The sequence below is a fragment of the Bos mutus genome, chromosome 7 (assembly GCF_027580195.1).
Source record: "Bos mutus isolate GX-2022 chromosome 7, NWIPB_WYAK_1.1, whole genome shotgun sequence".
In the NCBI taxonomy this organism is placed as follows: Eukaryota; Metazoa; Chordata; class Mammalia; order Artiodactyla; family Bovidae; genus Bos; species Bos mutus.
The window spans coordinates 44,034,138-44,057,417 of NC_091623.1; the positions used below are offsets into that span (position 1 = coordinate 44,034,138).

General features: G+C 42.4%; 1 pseudogene; it reads left to right on the forward strand.

Moving 5' to 3' along the window:
* The first annotated feature begins 2,163 nt into the window (after positions 1 to 2,163).
* LOC138988580 (olfactory receptor 1f45-like) lies at positions 2,164 to 22,876 on the forward strand (annotated as a pseudogene).
* The last annotated feature ends 404 nt before the right edge of the window (positions 22,877 to 23,280 follow it).

The window sequence follows — 23,280 nt, forward strand, 5'->3', positions numbered from 1 at the left end:
CACAGTAGAAAGATTGTTACTGTGTGCCTCTTGTACAAAGTTCAATGGCAGAGCCACTCCTGCTCCCCAGACCCCAAACTCTCAAGCCTGGAGTTAAAGGTCCTGTAATAAAACTCACAGATGCAATGTTTCCATGGCCATAGTGAGTATACATGTTCAAATGGACACGACTAATCGTTAGATCTACTCTGGCAAGAAAGTGCTGTTTTTACTCCCAGTCTGCAGATGCGGAGACTGAGGTTCAGAGGTTTATGCTAATTTATCTGAAGTTAAAAGACTTATTAGTGATGAAGCTGGGGATCAAACTCAGGGCTCTCAAGAGGGCATCAATTGGAAGGGACTGATGGCATTATAGAGCAACAGTTTCAAATACATTGGGAAGACCAAGTCTTGTCCATCCTTGGTGGATGGCTAGAGATGTGGTGTAGAGCCTGTGGCTGACCTGTGGGAGACCATACTGGGGTGGGGGCAGGGAGCGGGGTTAGCATCTGAGAATGTACAGGGGAAAGGACTCCTGCCACCATCCCTGCCTGCTTTGAAAAATATAGACCAGAGACCGCATCCAGAAAATGAACACACAAGCAGATGCACAGGACCACAAGCAACTCAGGCTCCAGGGCTGGTGTTGACCCATCTGTAGACTAGATCTCTGAATTCATCCTAGGTCCATGGTGAGTGTCTTCCATAACCAGTGTGTTACCACCATCAGACTGCCACCATACCTATGAAAGAAATAGGGTACTAAGAGGTATGAGTACAAATCTCAGAGCAGCTTCAGGCTTCTGGTCAACCCCACATGTGGGCTTGTGGGTTGAGTGCCCTCTCTAAAGAGAGAAATGGTGATAAGGGTTGTTCTTGCAGATGACAAGTACCGGAGGAGAGTGATACTTTTGAGACAATTCTTTCCTGTGACTGGGACCCACGCAAACCCAGTATGACCCTGAAGGCTTTGAGTGCTTCTCCTAGAAGGCACTGACAGTTTTGTCTGGTCCCAGAGAGCAGAGAAGTACTGCCTCAGGAAGATACTTGAAACTGAAGATCCTCAGATATTCAGGATGCAGGTAGGTGTCCTGCTTGGTCAATTCTAAGAGTATAATTGTACTTTTTAAAAGATCTATAGAGGTGCTTATCAGGGGCTTGTGAACCACAAGATTGTTGTTCTTTTAGTTGCTAAGTCGTGTCTGACTCTTTTGTGACCCCATGGACTGTAGCCTGCCATTCTCCTCTGTCCATGGGATTTCCCAGGCAAGAATACTGGAGTGGGTTACCATTTCCTTCTCCAGGGGATCTTCCCAATCCAGGGATTGAGCCCACTTCTCCTGCATCTCCTGCACTGGCAGGTGGATTCTTTACTGCTGAGCCACCAGGGAAGCCTGAACCACCAAATACCATGTTCTCAATGCAGATAGGCAGGTATTCTAGTTATTTCCATTTTACAAATAAGAAAACAGTTTGAGAATTTAGGTGGCATATCTCAGATTATAGTAAATAAATAAGAGATATGGGGCTCAGAATTCTGAGAATTTTATAAAAATTATGAAAGATAATCAAAAGACAGATTGAAGGAACTCAGAGAATCCCAAGCTGGGTAGATTCCAAAAATAATGTACGCACACACACACACACACACACACACACAAAGCCTGCACTTCAACAAAGACCCAGAACAACCAGAAATAAATAAATAACCAATTAAAAAAGACTTCCTCTTAAAAAAATGACACGGTATGAAAGTTCCCTAAAAATGGGTTTGACAAACAGAAGCCTCTCCATCAACATTCACTTGCTTCTCTTCCTTATTGCATCATGTTCTCCATTAAAATGTAAAGTTATAAGACATCAATATGTGGGGAATGATCAGCCACATGCTCTGAGAGAAGAGTCATAAAAAGAACGCCAATGTTGAAATTAACACAATTTTATCTCTGAGAAAATGCCATGTCTTTTGAAACAACTGTGACCTGAAGCCTTAAGACACAAATGCACCAGAGCCCTCGAGGCAGATTTCTGGGGCAGCAGAAATGAAAGCTGTAGAGAATATACTGGGAGCAGAATACCTTCTCCAAGGTGCCAGTATCATTTTCCCATGATATGAATGATGATAAGCCATCTAGAGAACTCAGGGGCTTTGCTGAACCAGATAGGAAATATCTGATGGTTTACATGGGGGTGGCATTTCCCCACATAGGAAGGGCGTGTCTTCAGTTAAACCAGAAGGGCTGTGGGTGGCTAGAGCAGAAGGAGCTGCAGCTACAGCTGGATATAGGCACAGAGAGCAGCAGCCTGCAGGACTGCACACCAATGGGGGGAAAATCTCTGCCCCGTCCCAGGGACCCAGGTGAGGCAGGAGTAGACACCTTCCGCAATACCAGTGATCACTTACCACTTCCTACTCCAGTGAGTGATACAGTCTCAGCCCTCCACAGCCTTGCACTATATCAGCACTTTTCCTGACTCTGAGTGCTGTGCTCAGTCGCTTCAGTCGTGTCCGACTCTTTGTGACCCCATAAACTGTAGCTCTGCCAGGCTCCTCTGTCCATGGGACTTCCCAAAGAAGAATACTGGAGTGAGTTGCCATTTCTTCCTCCAGGGGATCTTCCTGTCCCAGGGATCTAACCTGCATCTCTTACGTCTCCTACATTGGCAGGCAAGTTCTTTATCACTAGCGCCACCTGGGAAGCCCTTTCTCGCACTGTGTGTGGGATATCCTGCTGATTCACTCTTGCTCCTGTCTGTACAGCACAGCAGGATCAAAAGCCTCCCCAGGATGATCCCTGGAAATTTTTCTGCCTGACAGTGACCCTGATGCTGCTTCTGTTAGTTCTGATCCTTGGTGCAGTTCCAGCTGAAGGTAAGTTGGCAGGACCAGTGGGAAAGGTGATCCGATAGACTGGGACCTCAAATCTCGTCTTGAGAAGAGGGTTTTATGGGGCTGTGAGGAAGATGGAGCGGTAAGGGGTGGCTGGACTGTGTTCCTGAACCTATGACTTCAGCAAGAAAACTGCCCTCCCCATCTCAGCCTGGAGAATTTGGGGGGATGGTGAAAAAACTGTGTCTAAAGCTCTAGAGTATATCGCTTTTATCTCCTTAGTCTTACAGTTCATAAACCAGATGCAGGAAGAACTGAAGCAACTGGACATCAAATGTGAGTGCTGATCAGAATGGTGGGCTTCTTTGGAAACCATGTATACCACTAGGTTTCGATCAGCCTTTCTCTATGGGTCTTTCAGTTCTACAGGGTCTGGCAGATGCTGGACACAAATGAGACATCATTCGGGGAGAAATCTTCTGGTAAATGGAGGCTGTGAGGGCGGGCAATGGTAAGGAGATAGGGTGGTTTGAGTGGTGAAGATCAGAGTTTGGAGAGGGAGGTTGTTCTTTCCAGCACTGTTGATGGCAGCAGTTCTTGTAGCATAGGAGTGTGTCATGTGGGTTATTTCAATCAAACCCCTGTCACGGTTGAAGTTAACACAAAGTCTGAGGCAACCCTGCTTTGCATTCTACCTCTGATAAGGTCCATCCCTTCAATGGACAACTAGCAAGCCAGTGTGTTTCACTTTTGCATAGTGTCAAGGATGCACAGGTGGGTCAAATTCAAGTCATTTCATTGGTGTCTGCATTCAGTGACCAGAGCAGCTACCAGCCCCAGCCGACCTGACCTCTTTCCCCTTTCCCAGACTCCTCCTGTGAGTCCTGCCCAAAGACCTGGAAGGCATTCCAGGGATCCTGCTACAATTTTTCCACTGATGAACCCCCTGGCTCAAAGCCATGGGTCACTGTGCTGAGGAGGATGCTCACCTGGTCATCATCAACAGCCAAGCAGAGCAGGTGAGAAGGAGGAAGGGATGCCTTGGGGGTCCTTGTGGCCAATGCAAACTGATGTCTTTGTCCCCTGTAGAATCTAATGCAGATCTTCATTCTGTGCGTCTTTGTCCCCTGTAGAATCTAATGCAGATCTTCATTCTGTGCTTCATATCACATATCCAGTCTGTTGGCAAGTAGAGTTGGCCAGCCTTCTTTTGTGACCTGCTTCTGACCAATTCTACTTCCTGGCCCTTCTGTCTGAAATGCCCTCCCTCCCTTAATCTGTGTGGATAATTCCTACTCCTTCTTCACTATCAGATCTAACATTGTTCCTCAGCATTCTTTCCACTCTCTGTTCTTCAACACTGGGATGTGCTGCCAGATCATGGGTCCCTGTCCCCACATGTGCTGCTGCCCCCAGAAAAAGGAGGTGGATCTGACTCACCCTTGAGTCCCTAGTGCTGGAACCAGGTTGGACACACACCAGAACTCAGTGTTGGTCAGTGGAATCCAACTGATGGCCAGAACCATTTCTATGGGGTAGTGTCCAAACTCTTTATCCTGTCCATGGCTGTATGCCCTTAAGTAACACTCCCAAGTAGTTCCTACCCAATGCTCAATGAGGAAACACACTAAGCTCTTATTCCCTCACTGGACCTTCCAGAAAAATCCTAGAAGGCACCTGCCATTGTTATGTCCAGTTTACAGATGAGGAGCCTAAGGATCACAAGTGTTGGTAATGTGCTGACTGCATCGGCTGTAATAATGGTGGATGTGGAGGTCAACTCAGAGCTCTCGGTTAGCGTGTTCAGCTGTGACATGGGGTGACATCCCTATCCATGGAGTCTCATAGGTTAGCCCAGTTCTTAGAGTGCATCTACCACCATCCCCACCTCTGGCTGTAGTATTGCTTGACTTAAACTGCCCTCTCCCCACACAGACATTCTTGAGTCTACAAGGAGATTTCCCATACTGGATTGCCCTCAGGAAACAGTACTAAAAAGGCATTTACAAGTGGCAAGATGGCTTAGTGCCTACCTTCACGAGAGTGTCTCTGTTGCAGTCTGTCCCATGGCTCAGTCCCTATCTTCATGTGAGTGCCCCTGTTGTAGTCTTTCTCATTGGAAGATGGATCTTGGAACCATCTTCCCGTAGATCCTCAATTTCCTCAAGGATCTGATTTTGACCTAAACCAAACTGCCAGTCATATTTCCAATTGTCATGCTTAATGTTACTTTGTTAGTGTCATTTGTTTGTGTGCAAACCATAATTAACAGCATTAAACAGGTATACATATACCCTATCTAATGTTGTTTGATTATGGTTTGCATGCGCACACACACACTTGACACTAACAAAATAACATGTGTGACAATGGAAAATGTGACAGGCAGTTTGGTTTAGGCCAACAAGATCTATTAAGATTTAAAATGTACATATTATTCCCAGAATTTTCACCTCTTGGTATCTATTCCAGAGAAACATCTGCATATGTGTATAAGGATGTGCAGTTCAGCATTGTCTGCAGTGGTCACAGATTATTGATTCTTAAATGTCTCTTGAGGAGTGACAAAACAAATGTGGCATATTCACACAAAGTAACTTAAAAAAATTAAGTTAGATCCATATGTTTGAACAATAAATATGTTCAGTTCAGTTCAGTTGCTCAGTCGTGTCCGACTCTTTGTGACCCCATGAATTGCAGCATGCCAGACCTCCCTGTCCATCACCAACTCCCGGAGTTCACTCAAACTCACGTCCATCGAGTCAGTGATGCCATCCAGCCATCTCATCCTCTGTTGTCCCCTTCTCCTCCTGCCCCCAATCCCTTCCAGCATCAGAGTCTTTTCCAATGAGTCAACTCTTCGCATGAGGTGGCCAAAGTACTGGAGTTTCAGCTTCAGTATCATTCCTTCCAAAGAAATCCCAGGGCTGATCTCCTTCAGAATGGACTGGTTGGATCTCATTGCAGTCCAAGGGACTCTCAAGAGTCTTCTCCAACACCACAGTTCAAAAGCATCAATTCTTTGGCACTCAGCTTTCTTCACAGTCCAACTCTCACATCCATACATGACCACAGGAAAAACCATAGCCTTGACTAGATGAACCCTTGTTGGCAAAGTAATGTCTCTGCTTTTCAATATGCTATCTAGGTTGGTCATAACTTTCTTTCCAAGGAGTAGGCATTTTTAATTTCATGGCTGCAGTCACCATCTGCAGTGATTTTGGAGCCCAGAAAAATAAAGTCTGACACTGTTTCCACTGTTTCCCCATCTATTTCCCATGAAGTGATGGGACCAGATGCCATGATCTTCGTTTTCTGAATGTTGAGCTTTAAGCCAACTTTTTCACTCTCCTCTTTCACTTTCATCAAGAGGCTTTTTAGTTCCTCTTCACTTTCTGCTATAAGGGTGGTGTCATCTGCATATCTGAGGTTATTGATATTTCTCCCAGCAATCTTGATTCCAGCTTGTGTTTCTTCCAGTCCAGCGTTTCTCATGATGTACTCTGCATATAAGTTAAATAAGCAGGATAACAATATACAGCCTTGATGTACTCCTTTTCCTATTTGGAACCAGTCTGTTGTTCCATGTCCAGTTCTAACTGTTGCTTCCTGACCTGCATACAGATTTCTCAAGAGGCAGATCAGGTGGTCTGGTATTCCCATCTGTTTCAGAATTTTCCACAGTTTATTGTGATCCACACAGTCAAAGGCTTTGGCATAGTCAATAAAGCAGAAATAGATGTTTTTCTGGAACTCTCTTGCCTTTTCCATGATCCAGCGGATGTTGGCAATTTGATCTCTGGTTCCTCTGCCTTTTCTAAAACCAGCTTGAACATCAAGAAGTTCACGGTTCACATATTGCTGAAGTCTGGCTTGGAGAATTTTGAACGTTACTTTACTAGCGTGTGAGATGAGTGCAATTGTGTGGTAGTTTGAGCATTTTTTGGCATTGCCTTTCTTTGGGATTGGAATGAAAACTGACCTTTTCCTGAGGGATGATGCTGTGAAAGTGCTGCGCTCAATATGCCAGCAAGGTTGGAAAACTCAGCAGTGGCCACAGGACTGGAAAAGGAATAAATATGTTACAAAGTGAAAAAAGCAGGTTTTGGGAAAATATGTATCAAAATGTGTATCAATTTGATTTCCCTGAAAATTATATTTTTTGTAAAAAAAAATATGTATCTATTTACATAGAAATTTCCAGAAATATAAGACCAAACTGGAAATGATCATTGTTCTGGAAGGGGACTGGAATGAGTTTGGAATAAGGATGAGTGGTTGGTAAAAATGGATTTTTACTTTCATCTGTATTACATGGATTGTTTTGCAATAATATATGGCTAAACCAATACAATATTGTAAAGTTAAAAAATTTTTAAAAAAAAAAAAGACTGAGAAAAAAAAAAAAAGAGTGAAAATGAAAGTCACTCAGTTGTGTCTGACTCTTTGCGACCCCATGGACTATACAGTCCATGAAATTCTCCAGGCCAGAATACTGGAGTGGGTAGCCTTTCCTTTCTCCAGAGGATCTTCCCAACTCAGGGATCAAACCCATGTCTCCAGCATTGCAGGCAGATTCTTTACCAGCTGAGCCACAAGGGAAGTGTATATAAAAAGGAAACACTAAACAGGAAGTTCCTTATTATAGGACTTCTGCTACATTAAAAGGAATTGAGCACTTTAAGGAGAAGAGTAGGCAATGTGTGACGTGCCAAGCTTATTAAGAGCTCATCTGGTCCTATCTAGAGTCTCTAGGGACTTCTCTGGTGGCTCAGATGGTAAAGAATCTGCCTGCCAATGCAGGAGCTACAGGAGACACAGATTTGATCCCTGGGTCAGGAAGATCCCCTGGAGTAGGAAATGGCAAACCACTCCAGTATTCTTGCCTGGAAAATCCCATGGACAGAGGAGCCTGGCCAGCTACAGTCCATGGGGTCACAAAGAGTTGGACAAGACTGAGCAACTAACACTTTCACTTTCAGAGTCTCTAGTGTCCTATAGAACAGAATTTAGGAGAGGCAAGAGAGGAGAGTGACTACCCAGGGGATCTAGTCCTAACTCCTCAGCATATCATTCAGTGACCTCATGTTCTGATCATCACCTGTGTTTGAACTTTCCTTCACTTCCAAACGTCTTCCCAGAATTGCACCCCAAGCCTCCTGGACCGTCTTGTGTACATTTGTTTTCTTGTATCCCTTCTGCTTCCACTGCAGCTCAGGTCTCAAGACAATTATTATATTTCCTACATGTAGTCTTACCTTCAGCAAATCATGCCGTAGTCAAGTCCAGGGTGCCAGCTTTCTAAAATATGTCTTTGATATAGTTTTAGAAAACATTTAACTCCTCAGTTGCACACTCATAGTCCAGAATCTTTATGATGGCACCTTTCCGTGCCCACAAATTGGGTGCCACTTATCTTCACCATCTCATTTCCTGTACTCCCAAGTGCTCTCCAATTCCTTGCCACAGCTACTTGCCTAATAATTCATGGACCTTGTCTTGCAGTTAAAAATTTTATTTATTTTTAATTGGAGGATAATTGCTTTGCAATAATATCATGTTGGTCTCTGCTGTAGATCAACATGAATCAGCCATTGGTATGCATATATCCCCTCCCTCTTGAAGCCCCCTCCCACCTCCCACCCCATCCCATCCCTCTAGGTTGTCACAGAGCCCTGGTTTTGGCTTCCCTGATTTGTACAGCAAACTCCCACTGGCTATCTGTTTTACATAGGGTAATGTATATGTTTCCATGCTACTCTCTCAATTCATCCCACCCTCTCCATCCCCCACTATTTTCACAAGTCTGTTCTCTATGTCTGTATCTCCATTCATGCATGCTAAGTCGCTTCACTTGTGTCTGACTCTTTGTGACCCTATGGACTGTAGCCCACCAGGCTCTTCTGTCCATGGGATTCTCTAGGCAAGAATATTAGAGTGGGTTGCATGCCCACCTCCAGGGGATCTTCCCCACCCAGGGATCAGACCTGCATTTCATGCAACTCCTGCATTGCAGGTGGATTCTTTACCACTGAGCCACCAGGGAAGCCCCCCTCTAGATTCTGTGTATATGTGTTGATATTTGAAATTTGTTTTTCTCTTTCTGACTTAACTTCACTGTATTATAGGCTGTAGGGTCATCCACATCATTAGTATTGACTCAAATGTGTTCTTTTTATGGCTGAGTAATATTCCATTGTATATATGTACCACAGCTTCTTTATCCATCAGTCTGTCAATGGACTTCTAGATTGCTTCCATGTCCTAGCTATTGTAAATAGTGCTGCAATGAACATTGGGGTATATGCATCTCTCTCAGTTATTGTTTTCTCAAGGTATATGCCTAGTAGTGGGATTATTGTGTCATAGGATAGTTCTGTTCCTACTTTTTAAAGGAATGTCTTGCATATTTATGTATCTTTATCCTTCTATTCTTGTTCCTGCTGTATCATTTGACTAGAACACATTCTGTTGATTTGGTGAATTGCATTACGCCTGCAGAGCCCTGTGCTCAACAGGGCTCCATACAGATACTGTGCCCCATACAGCAATCTATCCCGTGCCCAGCATGAATTAATTCAACTCCCTTAATATCCCAGCCACACACTATGCAGAGTTTTGTGCCTGTGTTTAATACGATCTTCCTTTCCTTATACACATATAATCCATCAGGTGAGCTGCTTCTTTAGAGTAAGTAGGCAGGCATCCCACATATCTATGTGACTCCAATATCTGGTACAAGGCTTGGTACACAGCAGGTGCACAACACAGTTTTGGAATGAATGAATGAGGGTTGCAAACATTTTAAGAAACATTTATAAAGGAGGATATGGATCACTTGGCAGACATAATACCTATTATATGCCAGACACTCAAATGCATCATGTTGTCAAACTTAATCTCCTAGATCTAGAGATTTTAAGTCACCTGCCCACCTGAGCCTCATTTATTTTATTTATAATGCAAGATCTTGCATCAGATGATTGTGATGTCCCCCCCTCCCCCGACTAGATATTTGGCAGTCTGGGATATTTTTGGTTGCCATGATAGAGTGGCTGCTACTGGCACCTAGTGGGCAGGGACCACAGATGCTGCTCAGTGTCCTATAATGTACAGGATAATCCCTCACAGCAGGTAATGATATGTCTTCAATGCCAATAGTTCCCTACTGTATGAGGTATGGCTTGTTACAAGATATGGTTATTTCTTAGATTTCGTGTATCTTTAGGGATAGACTCTCACCCAGTGGCTCAATCCTCTTCTGGGACTTTGTTGGTAAGAGTTCCAGCTGGGCATGGCTAGAGTGCCAACACTGTGGTTAAGGGACTCAGCTGATGCTTTGTGTGTTTTCACAGCAACTGGCCTTCTAATGAATCTTTTTGCCATGACTGTCTACATGAAGAAGTCTGAGTTCTGGTTGTCTGATGAATGTAATACATATTGGTACAGTTATTCCTGGATCTGCAAGAAGCCACAGGTCTGCTGAGCCTGCTGTCTTTCCTCTATCTCCAGGCTTGGGAGAGATTATTAGGCATAACCTCAGAACAATTTCCTAACTTCACTGCAGAAAAGGGAGTCTTCTTGCAAGCCCCAGTTCTTTTGGTAGCATCTTTCTCCTCTCTTGTTTCTCTGTCTAAATTATGTTGGGGTTCAGGTAAAATGACACCAAGATGGAACAATGAGAAAAATGTATCATGCAGGACATGATACTAACATGTATCATATAGAATATGATATGTGATATGTATCATGTAGGACTTTCTACAGGGCAAAGAATCTGATTTTTATGCCCAAAATAATACAAATAAAGGAAAAAGTAGGATTGTTGGAAAGTAAAAGAACCTTAAAGACATAGCTAAATAAACATGTGTACATGTTTGGATTTTTATTTCGAACAGTCATTTTTGAAGAAATCACAGTATTTAAACATCATTTGTATCAGGAAATATGAGGCATTTTTATTTGCTTGTTAGATGTCCTAATGGCATGATAGGTAGGTAAATAGATAGAGTAGCAATACATAATAAGTAATTATGGGTAAATTTATGTATAGTGTGGGATTTTCTTTAAAATAATATATCAAATAATTGAAAACCTTGGCCAAGTGTTGTAATTATTAAAAGTGAGACACAGGAGCTAGTTATATATTTCTTATAATTTATGTCTATAGGAATAATATACATAAAATTTTAAATTAATCAATGCAATTTAAAATAACTCATATAAGGTAAACACGATTCAAAAAGAAACTCAGAGACTTCCTTGGTGGTCCAGTGGTTATGAATCTGCCTTCCAACGCAGGGGATACGGGTTCAATCCCCGGTCAGAGAATTAAGATTCCACATGCTGTGGGGCAAGTAAACTGATGTGCTACAATGAAGAAACCACACACTGCAATGAAAGATCCCATATGCCACAACTAAGACCCAAAAGCCAAATAAATATTAAAAATAAACTCAGCAAACTGGTAGTAGAAGGGAAACACTTTAACCAAAATGCTGTTTACACAAAACTGGCCTGTAAGTATCATATTTAACAGTTTAGTGTTGAGAGCATTGCATTTTTGCTCAGGAACAATATATGGGTTTGTTAGACGTGCTAACGGCATGAGTTTTCTTCCACGTTCTAATGGTTGTCCTGGATGAAGCAGTAAGGCACAACAAAACAAAAGCCAAGAAATGAATAAAGAAGTCATGGTACATATATACAATAGAATATTACTCAGCTATAAAAAGGAACACATTTGGGTCAGTTCAAATGAGGTGGATGAACCTAGAGCCTATTATACAGAGTGAAGTAAGTCAGGGAGAGAAAAACAAATATCATACATTAATGCACAGATATGGAATCTAGAAAGTTGGTACTGATGAACCTATTTGCAGGGCAGCAGTGGAGATGCAGACACAGAACAGTCTTGTGGACACAGCGGGGGAAGGAGAGGGTGGGACAAATCGAATGAGTAGCACTGAAATATATCCATTGCCATATTCAGAATAGAAGGCCAGTGGGAATTTGCTGTGTGATGCAGGGAGCTCAAATCAAGTGCTCTGTGACAACGTAGAGGGGTGGAATGGGGTGGGAGGTGAGAGGGAGGCTCAAGAGGGAGGGGACATATGTATATCTATGGCTGTTGTATGGCAGAAACCAAATGATTTGACAGAATCGCACAGAAATATATACATTACCCTATGTCAAATAGAGAGCCTTTGGGAGTTTAATGTATGCTTTTGGGCAAACAAAGCCAATGCTCTGTGACAACTTGGAGGGATGGGGTGGGGAGGAGGTGGGAGGTGGGTATAGAATGGAGGGGACAAATATATGCCTATGGTTGATTCATACTGATGTATGGAAAAAGCTGTTAAAAAAAAAAGTAAAGTAATTATCCTCCTATTAAAATAAATAAATTTAAGAAAATAAAAAATAAATTAATTAAAATAAAACAAAACTTTATTAATAAAACCAATAAACAAAAGTATGAAAATTTGGAAAGGAAAATACAAAACCATAATTTTTCACTGGTGTATCACTTGTATTTACAGAAACACGAATCTACCTTCACCTTTAGTGTTTATTAGCATGTACCATGGAGAAGGAAATGGCAACCCACTCCAATGTTCTTGCCTGGAGAATCCCATGGACAGAGAAGCCTGGTAGGCTGCAGTCCATGGGGTTGCACAGAGTCGGACACAACTGAAGCGACTTAGCAGCAGTAGCAGCAGCAGCAGCATGTACCAAGTTTTCTACATTCAGAGTCAATAGAGTGATTAATTGCATTTTTATAAACCAAGAACAAACTGAGAGACACAGAACTATTTAGAAAAGATCACATTTACTATTGCACCCAAATATTAAGTGGCTTTAATAACTACAGTGCCGGAGTCCAACTCCAGCAACCAGGGATTCAACCTGAAGACGTGAACGGTGTCGGCGATGAGACAGCCTCTGTTTTCTTTTGGACTGCCTCTTTATTACAAGTTTAAGATTCTCTTTTATACTTTTACAAAAACATTAGGCCAGAGGTTTGACATTTTCAGTTCCCCCTCTCCCAGATTTATTATCTCCATAAATCATTGTTGCTCTTCAAACAGAGTTCCTGTTTCAGTGATTCTCTGGGAATCAGTCTTATCATCTATTATCTACCTCCTCTAATGTGTCCTAATGTTAACTTGTGATTACACGGTAACTCATGCTACATTCCTCAGTTTACTACTTATCTTCCTAAATCCTGTTTGCCCCTAACATCCTGAGCTCACTATCTCTTAAAAAGGCTTCTAGCTATAGCATCTCTAAAAATTCCTAACTTCTATAAGCTATAGTAAAATATGCTAACTTTACAACATTCCTTAAATCTTTAACTTCTATTTTAATTATTTCTAAGCCCTAAATTCAGTAAACTCCTTTGCCATAAACATTCTCCTCACAAATAGGCTTCAGATAGCAATCCCTCCCATGGCCTCAAGCTACGGCCTATGTGCTCATCCTGGAACACTCTTTTGTAAAAGTCCTTGAACAAATGTCAGTGATTAACTTTATGAATTATTTTCTGAGCACAGCTGCAGAAGGCTTTGTGCCTTCTCATCTCCTCTCAAGAACAATAGCACCTTAATATTCCTTTTCAGTCAACTCAGCTGAGGAGAGGAAAAGACAAGTCAGAATTACAAGGCCTAACTCCTTAATCCCGGGTCTGTGCCTGCAGAATGAGGAGAGGGGGCTGGGGGCCGTGCCTCCATTTTGTCAATAATGCCTAACACGGCTCCCGACACTACAGATATTCCAGTGTCTTTAAGTGAAACATTTTAAAGCCTATGTGAAGATATCTAAGTACGGATTGGGTTGTCTTGAAGGCACCATCTTCCTTTTCTCATATTCTGCACTTTTTTCTAAATTCAGTTATCATCTGCCTTTTCCCCTTCACTGTATGTCCCATCAAGGCAGATACCATGTTTGTTCTGGTCACTGGTAGTCTTCCCAATGATGGGCTCAGATATTTCACACACACATCTGTTAAATGTGTAGTGGGTTGGGGCTTGACATTCTCTGAGCTGGAGATAAGTGCTAGCTCAAGGCTGGTCACGCTTACAAACCAACTAGCTAGTGTAGGTGTTCTGACTCCTCCAAGTTATCAAAGAGTAGATCAAACATGGTTCCCTTCCTCTACTGACTGGCAACCATTTGTCTCAGAAATAGAATGTCTCTTCAGCAAGATGCTGATGAAGAAACGAAAGAGCACTTCAACTCAACTTACCCTTCTATTCCTTGGCTGGAAATTTATCTTAGAAACAAGTATGGCACTCCTTCTGTGTGCTAGAGAGGAAAGATGGCTGAAACCCGATTCTACTAAGAGCTTTTAGGTAAGAGAGGGAAACAGATCAGAGCACAAGTCATTCAGCTGCTGGGAGATAAATGCAGTTAAGATGTGACAGACTCCTGGGAGGGTTACTGTCCCTTTCCATTTCCTGAAAACTTTTGAGGTAAAAAGACTGAAAAAGGAAACCCATCTACAATTGTTGTTGTTTAGTCACTAAGTCATGTCTGGCTTTTTTGCAACCCCATGGACTGTAGCCTGCAAAGTCTCTGTCCATGGAATTTCCCAGGCAAGAATACTGGAATGTGTTGTCATTTCCTTCTCCAGGGGATCTTTCCAACCCAGGGATTGAACTCATTTCTCCTGCATTGGCAGATGGATTCTTTACAACTGAGCCACCAGGGAAGCCCCCACCTACAATTAAACAGCCACAAACACTAGAGTGTCCACCAGATTTCACACGTGTGTGTGCTAAGTCGCTTCAGTTGTATCTGACACTGTGCAACCTTATGGACTGTAGCCCACCAGGCTCCTCTGTCCATGGGATTCTCCAGGCAAGAATACTAGAGTGGGTTGCCATGCCCTCCTCCAGGGGATCTGCCCAAACCAGGGATCGAACTTGCCTCTCTTATGTCTCCTGCATTGACAGGTGGGTTCTTTACCACTAGCGCCACCCACATTTGGTATCAAATTAAAAAGAAGGAAAACTGCCACACACTCCCTAACTCAAGAGCATGGTACAGCGGAAGGAGGAGGTAGAGAACAATATTCTTCAGGCAAGGATGAAGATGACCCATCTCTTTGTCTGAAGCTGTGAGCAGCAGCCTGGCACTCAGCAGGGAATGGATAAATGTTTAGGAGAATGAAACAACATGAACTAATAATCACTGATTATCGCCCATGTTAAACCCAGTGGAGGAATCCAGAAACGCACATGTTCTGCCTGTGAGAAAAGCTTTGCAAAGCTGTGAGGCTGTGGCTTAAAGAGACTTTGGTTATTTGTTATTATTTCTCCAGTGACCACACAGTGCTCTGCACATAGTCAGTGCCTCCTTAGCTGACTATATTCAGATTTTCCTGGTGGCTCACTGGTGAAAAATCTGCTTTCAATGCAGGAGACCTGGGTTCAGTCCCTGAGCCTGGCAGATCCCCTGAGAATGGAATGGCTACCCACTCCAGTATTCTTGCCTGGAGAATACCATGGACGGAAGGGTCTGGTGTGCTACTGTCCATGGGGTCATAAAGAGTTGGACACAACTGAGTGACTTACCTCACTGTATTACAGACATATCTGAATTGATGCTCAAGGCAGTCCCAGGATGAGCAAAAAAGTTGAGCTGGGGGCAGGACCTACCACGACTTGCATGGAAACAACCCTCTTTTCTTTTTTTTAACTTAAGAAAATATTATTTTTAATTGGAAGATGTGAATCAACCATAAATATACATATATCCTCTCCCTCTTGAACTTCTCTCTCACCTCCCACCCAACCCACCCCTCTAGGTAGTTACAGAGCACCAGGATGAGATCCTTGTGTCATACAGCCACTTCCTTCTAGCTATCTATTTTACACATGGTAATGTATATGTTTCAAACTATGTTTTTTTTCCAGTTCAGTTCAGTTTAGTTGCTCAGTTGTGTCCAACTCTTTGCGACCCCATGAACCGCAGCATGCCAGGCCTCCCTGTCCATCACCAACTCCCAGAATTTACCCAAACTCATGTCCCTTGAGTCGGTGATGCCATCCAACCATCTCATCCTCTGTTGTCCCCTTCTCCTTCTGCCTTCAATCTTTCCCAACATCAGGGTCTTTTCAAATAAGTCAGCTCTTCACATCAGGTGGCCAAAGTATTGAATTTCAGCTTCAGCATCAGTCCTACCAATGAACACCCAGGACTGATCTCCTTTAGGATGGACTGGTTGGATCTCCTTACAGACCAAGGGACTCTCAAGAGTCTTCTCTAACACCACAGTTCAAAAGCATCAATTTTTCGGTGCTCAGCTTTCTTTATGGTCCAACTCTCACATCCATACATGACTACTGGAAAAACCATAGCCTTGACTAGTAGGACCTTTGTTGACAAAAGTAATGTCTCTGCTTTTTAATATGCTGTCTATGTTGGTCATAACTTTCCTTCCAAGGAATAAGTGTTTTTTAATTTCATGGCTACAATCACCATCTGCAGTGATTTTGGAGCCCCCCAAAATAAAGTCAGCCACTGTTTCCCATCTATTTGCCATGAAGTGATGGGACCCGATGCCATGATCTTAGTTTTCTGAATGTTGAGCTTGAAGCCAACTTTTTCACTCTCCTCTTTCACCTTCATCAAGAGGCTCTTTAGTTCTTCTTCACTTTCTGCCATAAGGGTGGTGTCATCTGCATATCTGAGGTTATTGATATTTCTCCTGACAATCTTGATTTCAGCTTGTGCTTCCTCCAGCCCAATGTTTCTCATGATGTATTCTGCATATAAGTTAAATAAGCAGGGTGACAATATACAGCCTTGACATACTCCTTTTCCCATTTGGAACCAGTCTGTTGTTCATGTCCAGTTCTAACTCAGATAACCATTATATCTACTACTGTGGGCAGGAATCCCTCAGAAGAAATGGAGTAGCCATCATAGTCAACAAAAGAGTCCGAAATGCAGTACCTGGATGCAACCTCAAAAAAGACAGAATGATCTCTGTTCATTTCCAAGGCAAACCATTCAATATCATGGTAATCTAAGTCTGTGCCCTGACCAGTAATGCTGAAGAAGGTGAAGCTGAACAGTTCTATGAAGACCTTCAAGAACTTTTAGAACTAACACCCCCAAAAGATGTCCTTTTCATTATAGGGGACTGGAATGCAAAAGTAGAAAGTCAAGAAACACCTGGAGTAACAGGCAAATTTGGCCATGGAGTACAGAATGAAGTAGGGCAACCGGCTAATAGGGTTTTGCCAAGAGAATATACTGGTTATAGCAAACACCCTCTTCCAACAACACAAGAGAAGACTCTACACATGGACATCACCAGATGGCCATGGTCATCACCAGATGGCCAAACTGAAATCAGATTGATTATATTCTTTGCAGCCAAGGATGGAGAAGCTCTATACAGTCAGCAAAAACAAGACGGGGAGCTGACTGTGGCTCAGATCATGAACACATATTGCCAAATTCAGACTGAAATTGAAGTAAGTGGGGAAAACCACTAGACCAATCAAATCCCTTATGATTATACAGTGGAAGTGAGAAATAGATTTAAGGGACTAGATCTGATAGACAGAGTGCCTGATGATCTATGGATGGAGGTTCATGACATTGTACAGGAGACAAGGATCAAGACCATCCCCCCCAAAAACGAAATGCAAAAAAGCAAAACGGCTATCTGAGGAGGCCTTACAAATAGCTGTGAAAAGAAGAGAAGCAAAAAACAGAGGAGAAAAGGAAAGATATACCCATTTGAATGCAGAGTTCCCAAGAATGGCAAGGAGAGATAAGAAAGCCTTCCTCAGTGATCAATGCAAAGAAATAGAGGAAAACAATAGAATGAAATGGGAAAGTCTAGAGATCTCTTCAAGAAAATTAGAGATAGCAAGGGAACATTTCACACAAAGATAGGCTCAATAAAGAACAGAAATTGTATGGACCTAACAGAAGCAGAAGATATTAAGAAGTGGCAAGAATACACAGAACTGTAGAAAAAAGATCTTCATGACTCAGATAATCATGATGGTGTGATCCCTCACCTAGAGCCAGACATCCTGGAATGTGAAGTCAAGTGGGCCTTAGGAAGCATCACTACGAACTAAGCTAAGAGAGGTGATGGAATTCCAGTTGAACTATTTCAAATCCTAAAAGATGATGCTGTGAAAGTGCTGCACTCAATATGCCAGCAAATTTGGAAAACTCAGCAATGGCCACAGGACTGGAAAAGGTCAGTTTTCATTCCAATCCCAAAGAAAGGCAATGCCAAAGAATGCTCAAACTACCACACAATTGCACTCATCTCACATGCTAGTAAAGTAATGCTTAAAGTTCTCCAAGCCAGGCTTCAGCAGTACATGAACTGTGAACTTCCAGATGTTCAAGCTGAGTTTAGAAAAGGCAGAGGAACCAGAGATCAAATTGCCAACATCCGTTGGATCATCGAAAAAGCAAGAGAGTTCCAGAAAAAAGCATCTATTTCTGCTTTATTTTTTCCAGTAGTCATGTACAGATGTGAGAGTTGGACCATAAAGAAGGCTGAGTGCTGGAGAATTGATGTTTTTAAACTGTGGTGCTGAAGAAGATTCTTGAGAGTCCCTTGGACAGCAAAGAGAGTAAACCAATCAATTCTAAAGGAAATCAACCCTGGACATTCATTGAAAGAACTGTTGCTGAAACTGAAGCTCCAATACTTTGACCACCTGATGCGAAGAGCCAACTCATTAGAAAAGACCCTGATGCTGGGGAAAGACTGAAGGAAAAAGGAGAAAGGGATGGCAGAGGATGAGATGCTTAGATAGCATCACTGACTTGATGGACATGAGTTTGAATAAACTCTGGGAGATAGTGAAAGACAGGGAAACCTGCTGTGCTGCAGTCCATGGGGTGGGTCATAAGGAGTCGGACACGACTGAGCAATTGAACAACAAAAATGTATATGTTTCAGTGCTTCTCTCTCAATTCATCCCACGCTCTCCTTTCCTGCTGTGAGACACAACCCTCTTGACTCATCCTGTTGTTGGGTTTGCCTGGGAAGATGCCCAGCAAGAGGGGACACTTATTTAAAAAATATTTATTTGCTCTAGGATATGTCAAGAGATCTTATGATGCAACAAGAAGACCTAAAATCCAACTTCAAAAGTGGGCAAAGACTTAAATTAACATTTCTCCACAGGAGGTATATTAATGGCCTAGAAGTGCATGAAGAGATGCTCAGCATCGTTAATCACTAGGGAAGTGCAAATCAAAATCACAATGACACACCACTTCACATACATCAAGACAGCTATAATAAAAAAAAAAAAAAAAAAGGAGGGGAGCAGAAAGAGAACAAATGTTTGTGAGGATTAGAGAGATATTCTCCTTGTACATAGCTCATAGGAATGTCAAATTGTTTAGTGATGTGGTTTGGTGGGTCCCCCAAAACTTAAGCATAGAGTTAGCATAAGACCCAGTAACCATTTTTAGATTATACTTCCAAAGACTGAAATCAGAGACTCAAACAAATATATATACATGCATGTTCACAGCAGCACTATTTTTAATAGCCAAAAGGCAACATTTAGAAACAACCCATATAGATGAATGTTCAACAAGTCAAACTCCACCTATCAGTTGCCCTCCCCAAAGGGTTGTAGCAATTTACACTCCCTCTAGCAGTACATGAGCCACGCTCACTTCCTCATATACTTGCCAACACTGAATGTTGTCCATACTGTGCATTTCTCCAGGCCAAAAGTTATATTTTGTTGTTTTTGTTGTAATTTCCTAAATCATGATGGAAGCTGAACATCTTTCTTTTTGTACTGAGGTGAAATTCATAAAACATAATTGCTTTTCTCATTGGGCTTTTGTAAAAATCATAGGATGTCCAATCACATAAAAAAGAATACATTGCAGCCATTTTTAGGAATAACATTTTAAAAACATTTTAAATTCCATTTAAAATTACTCTCTGATTCTTTTGTTTTTATTTATTTGTTTTTGGCTGTATTGGATCTTTGTTGCTGCATGAGCTTCTCATTGTGGTGGCTTCCCTTGTGAGCACAGGCTTCAGTAGTCGGGACGCATGGGCTTAATTGCTCTGTGGCATATGGGATCTTCCTGGACTAGGGGTAGAACCCATGTCTCCTGCACTGGCAGGCAGATTTTTTACCATTGAGCATTCATATTCATTTAAATATGAATAACATATTTAAGAGCTCCTTCATGGGAAATATTGAGTACCACGCTATCCCTCTGTTAACCAAGAAAGACAGGTCTGAAGAAAGGCAATGCTTTTTGGGATAAAAACTTTTTTCCACAGGGTGCTAGATTCAAGAGCACCACTAAGGAAGATAAGCTGATTGTATTTGATCTAACAAGGTTCTTGGGGGATCATGCTCAGAGGACAAAGAGCCAGTTATAAACCTGTTGGTGTGGTTCTGCTGAGTGCTCCCTGAGAAAGCATGCTCTTCCTTCACAGCTGCAAGACAAAGTTGAGGCTGCAGCAGCCCCAAATTCCTGGAAACACGACACCTGGGGGCTGAGAGGTCCTGGAATCCAACAGAGATACAGTAGTCATTAGGGCTTTCCAGGTGGTACTAGTGGTAAAGAACCCATCTGCCAAATCAGGAGACATAAGAGACATGGGTTTGATTCCTGGGTTGGGAAGACCCCCTTGAAGAGGACATGGCAACACACTCTAGTATTCTTGCCTGGAGAATGCCATGGACAGAGGAGCCTGGTGGGCTACAATCCATGGGGTTGCAAAGAGTCAGACATTACTGAAGCGACTTAGCACGTAGAGTAGTCATTGATGGTAAGTGAATCCAGAAGACGAGCTGCAGCATGGCTGGTTTCAGGGAAGGACTCCCCATCTGAAACTTCCCTTCAGAGGCTGGGAGGATTCTGATCAGTTTCATCCACAAGGATTTAGGGTGCTTGTCATCACAGCCGCATGGGTGGGTAGTGTTATTGTGATGCAGAAGTTAGGTTTGGAGCCTCAGCTCCCTGCTCATGGTGTTGTTGAGGATTAAATAGAATGATGGGCTTCCCTGATGGCTTAGACAGTAGAGAATCTGCCTGCAATGCAGGAGACACAGGCTGATCCCTGAATTGGGAAGATTCCCTGGAGAAGGAAATGGCAACCCACTCCAGTGTTCTTGCCTGGAGAATTCTTTGGACAGAGGAGACTGGTGGGTTACAGTCCATGGGATCGTAAAGAATTGGAGATGACTTAGCGACTGAGATGACACATGTGACAAGCAGCTAGTTCCAAGTGGAGTGCCTGGAATAAATGTCAACTCTCTTGCTCAAGGTTAGTCTATTTGTGCAGGTTCTTTAGAGAAGAGACACTTCAGGTGTGTCTAACCTAAATCAGTAACCTTTAACTGAGAACAATTTCTACCCCTCCAAAGGGTCCTTGCTCTCAACCACTGAAAGATGTTAACTCTCAGAAAAATACATAAGGTTCAGCATTTTACATGCTAACTAATCACATTTTCACAACAACTCTATGGAGCAGGTACTATTATTATCCTCATTTTACAGGTGAGAAAACTAAGGCACAGAGAGGTTAAGTAGCTTGCCTAATATCACACAGCTAGTAAATGGTAGAACTGAACTTTAAACCCAGTCTGTCTGGCTTCAGGGTTGATCCTGAATCACTTTTTATTACTTATTTTTATTTATAAAGTCAAATCCTTGAAATATTTAGACTATTTATTTTGCTTTTATTTCTTATCTGTCTATCCTTATTGAAGAATAACTGGCAGATAAAAAATGTGTTTAATTAAGGTATACAGCTTGATATTTTAATGTATGTATACACTGTGGAATAATAGTGACATTCAAGCTAATTAACACATCGCTGTTTTGATTGCATCACTGTGAGTTCCCACTAATAAAATAGTTTACATGTTGTGTATGGATTTAAACTTCTAATATATATTCTTCTCATTTAATCCTTATAGTGATCCTAAGAGGTTAGAATTATCAATCCCATGTAACAGATGAGGAAACAGAGGCTCAGAGAGGTTAAGTGAGAAGCATCTTGAAAGATGAGTGTGAAAAGGCAATGAGGTCATCTGTTTTCACTCCAGGAGCCCACGTACTGTTGACGCCCTGTTTCTGGCTTTAGCTCTGCCTGGACATGGACAATCAGACCCAAGTCTCTGAATTCATCCTCCTTGGCCTCCCCCAGAAGCCCCTGCAGAGGCAGGTGCTCTTCAGCCTGTCCTGCATTCTGTATTTGAGTGGGTGCCTGGGGAATCTTCTTGCCATCCTGGCCATCATCTTGGACCCTCACCTCCACAGCCCCATGTATTTCTTCCTCAGCAACTTGTCTCTTCTTGACATCTGCTTTACCTCCACCACCATCCCCAAGATGCTGGTGAACCATCTGTGTGGGCTCACCACCATCTCCTTCTCAGCTTGCCTGGCCCAGATGTATTTTTTCATCACCTTTGGGGCAGCTGACAGCATGCTTCTCTCAGCCATGGCTTATGACCACTACCTGGCCATCTGCAGCCCACTGCACTACATGACAATCATGAGTGTCTTTCGGTGTACTTTGCTGGTGATGATACCCTGGATCTCAGCCAACCTCATCTCCATGGTCCATGCTATCCTGATGTCCTGCTTGTCCTTTTGCACCAATAGGATCCCACACTTCTTCTGTGACCTCAATGCTTTGATCAAGCTCTCCTGCTCTGACACCCAAGTCAATGAGATGCTGGTGTTGGTCCTTGGGGGCTCAGTGATTCTCATCCCTTTTGTGTGCATCATGGCCTCTTACTCATCTATTACTGTGGCTGGGTGGAAGGTGCTCTCAGTCCAGGGGAAATGAAAGCGTTCTCCACGTATGGCTCTCACCTTTGTGTTGTCTGTCTCTTCTATGGGACTATCACTGGGGTCTACTTCAACCCTGCATCCACACACACCACCCAGAGGGACATGGCAGCCACAGTGATGTACACCATGGTCACCACCATGCTGAACCCCTTCATCTACAGCCTGAGGAACTGAGATCTGAAGGGGGCCCTCAGGAAACTTTTCATTGGGAACCCCTTTGCTAAGCCTTTATGAGGATGCTTTTTAGACTCAATTAATTTTGAAAAAAAACTAATGTCTCCCAGTGTTAGAACTCAGGGTGGTTTTCTATTTTTTTTTTTTTTAAACTAGAAGAAAAAGTTTTATTTTTCATTTAAGTACTTTATTTTTTACACAGAAGTAGAAATATAATGTTGTATACATGAAACTTATATGATGCTATAAACCCAGGTTATCTCAATAAACATAAATTAAAAAAAGAAAGGAGACATAAACATTATTTTAAAACAGAAAAAATCCACTCCTTGCCTGATTATCTTGGTCAAGTTATTTAAACTCATTTTGTCTTTGTTTCTTAAATTTGTGAAATAGGGATGCAGAAAGTACCTAACTCATACAGTTATTGTGAAAATTAATGACTCACACATATTCTTGTTTTT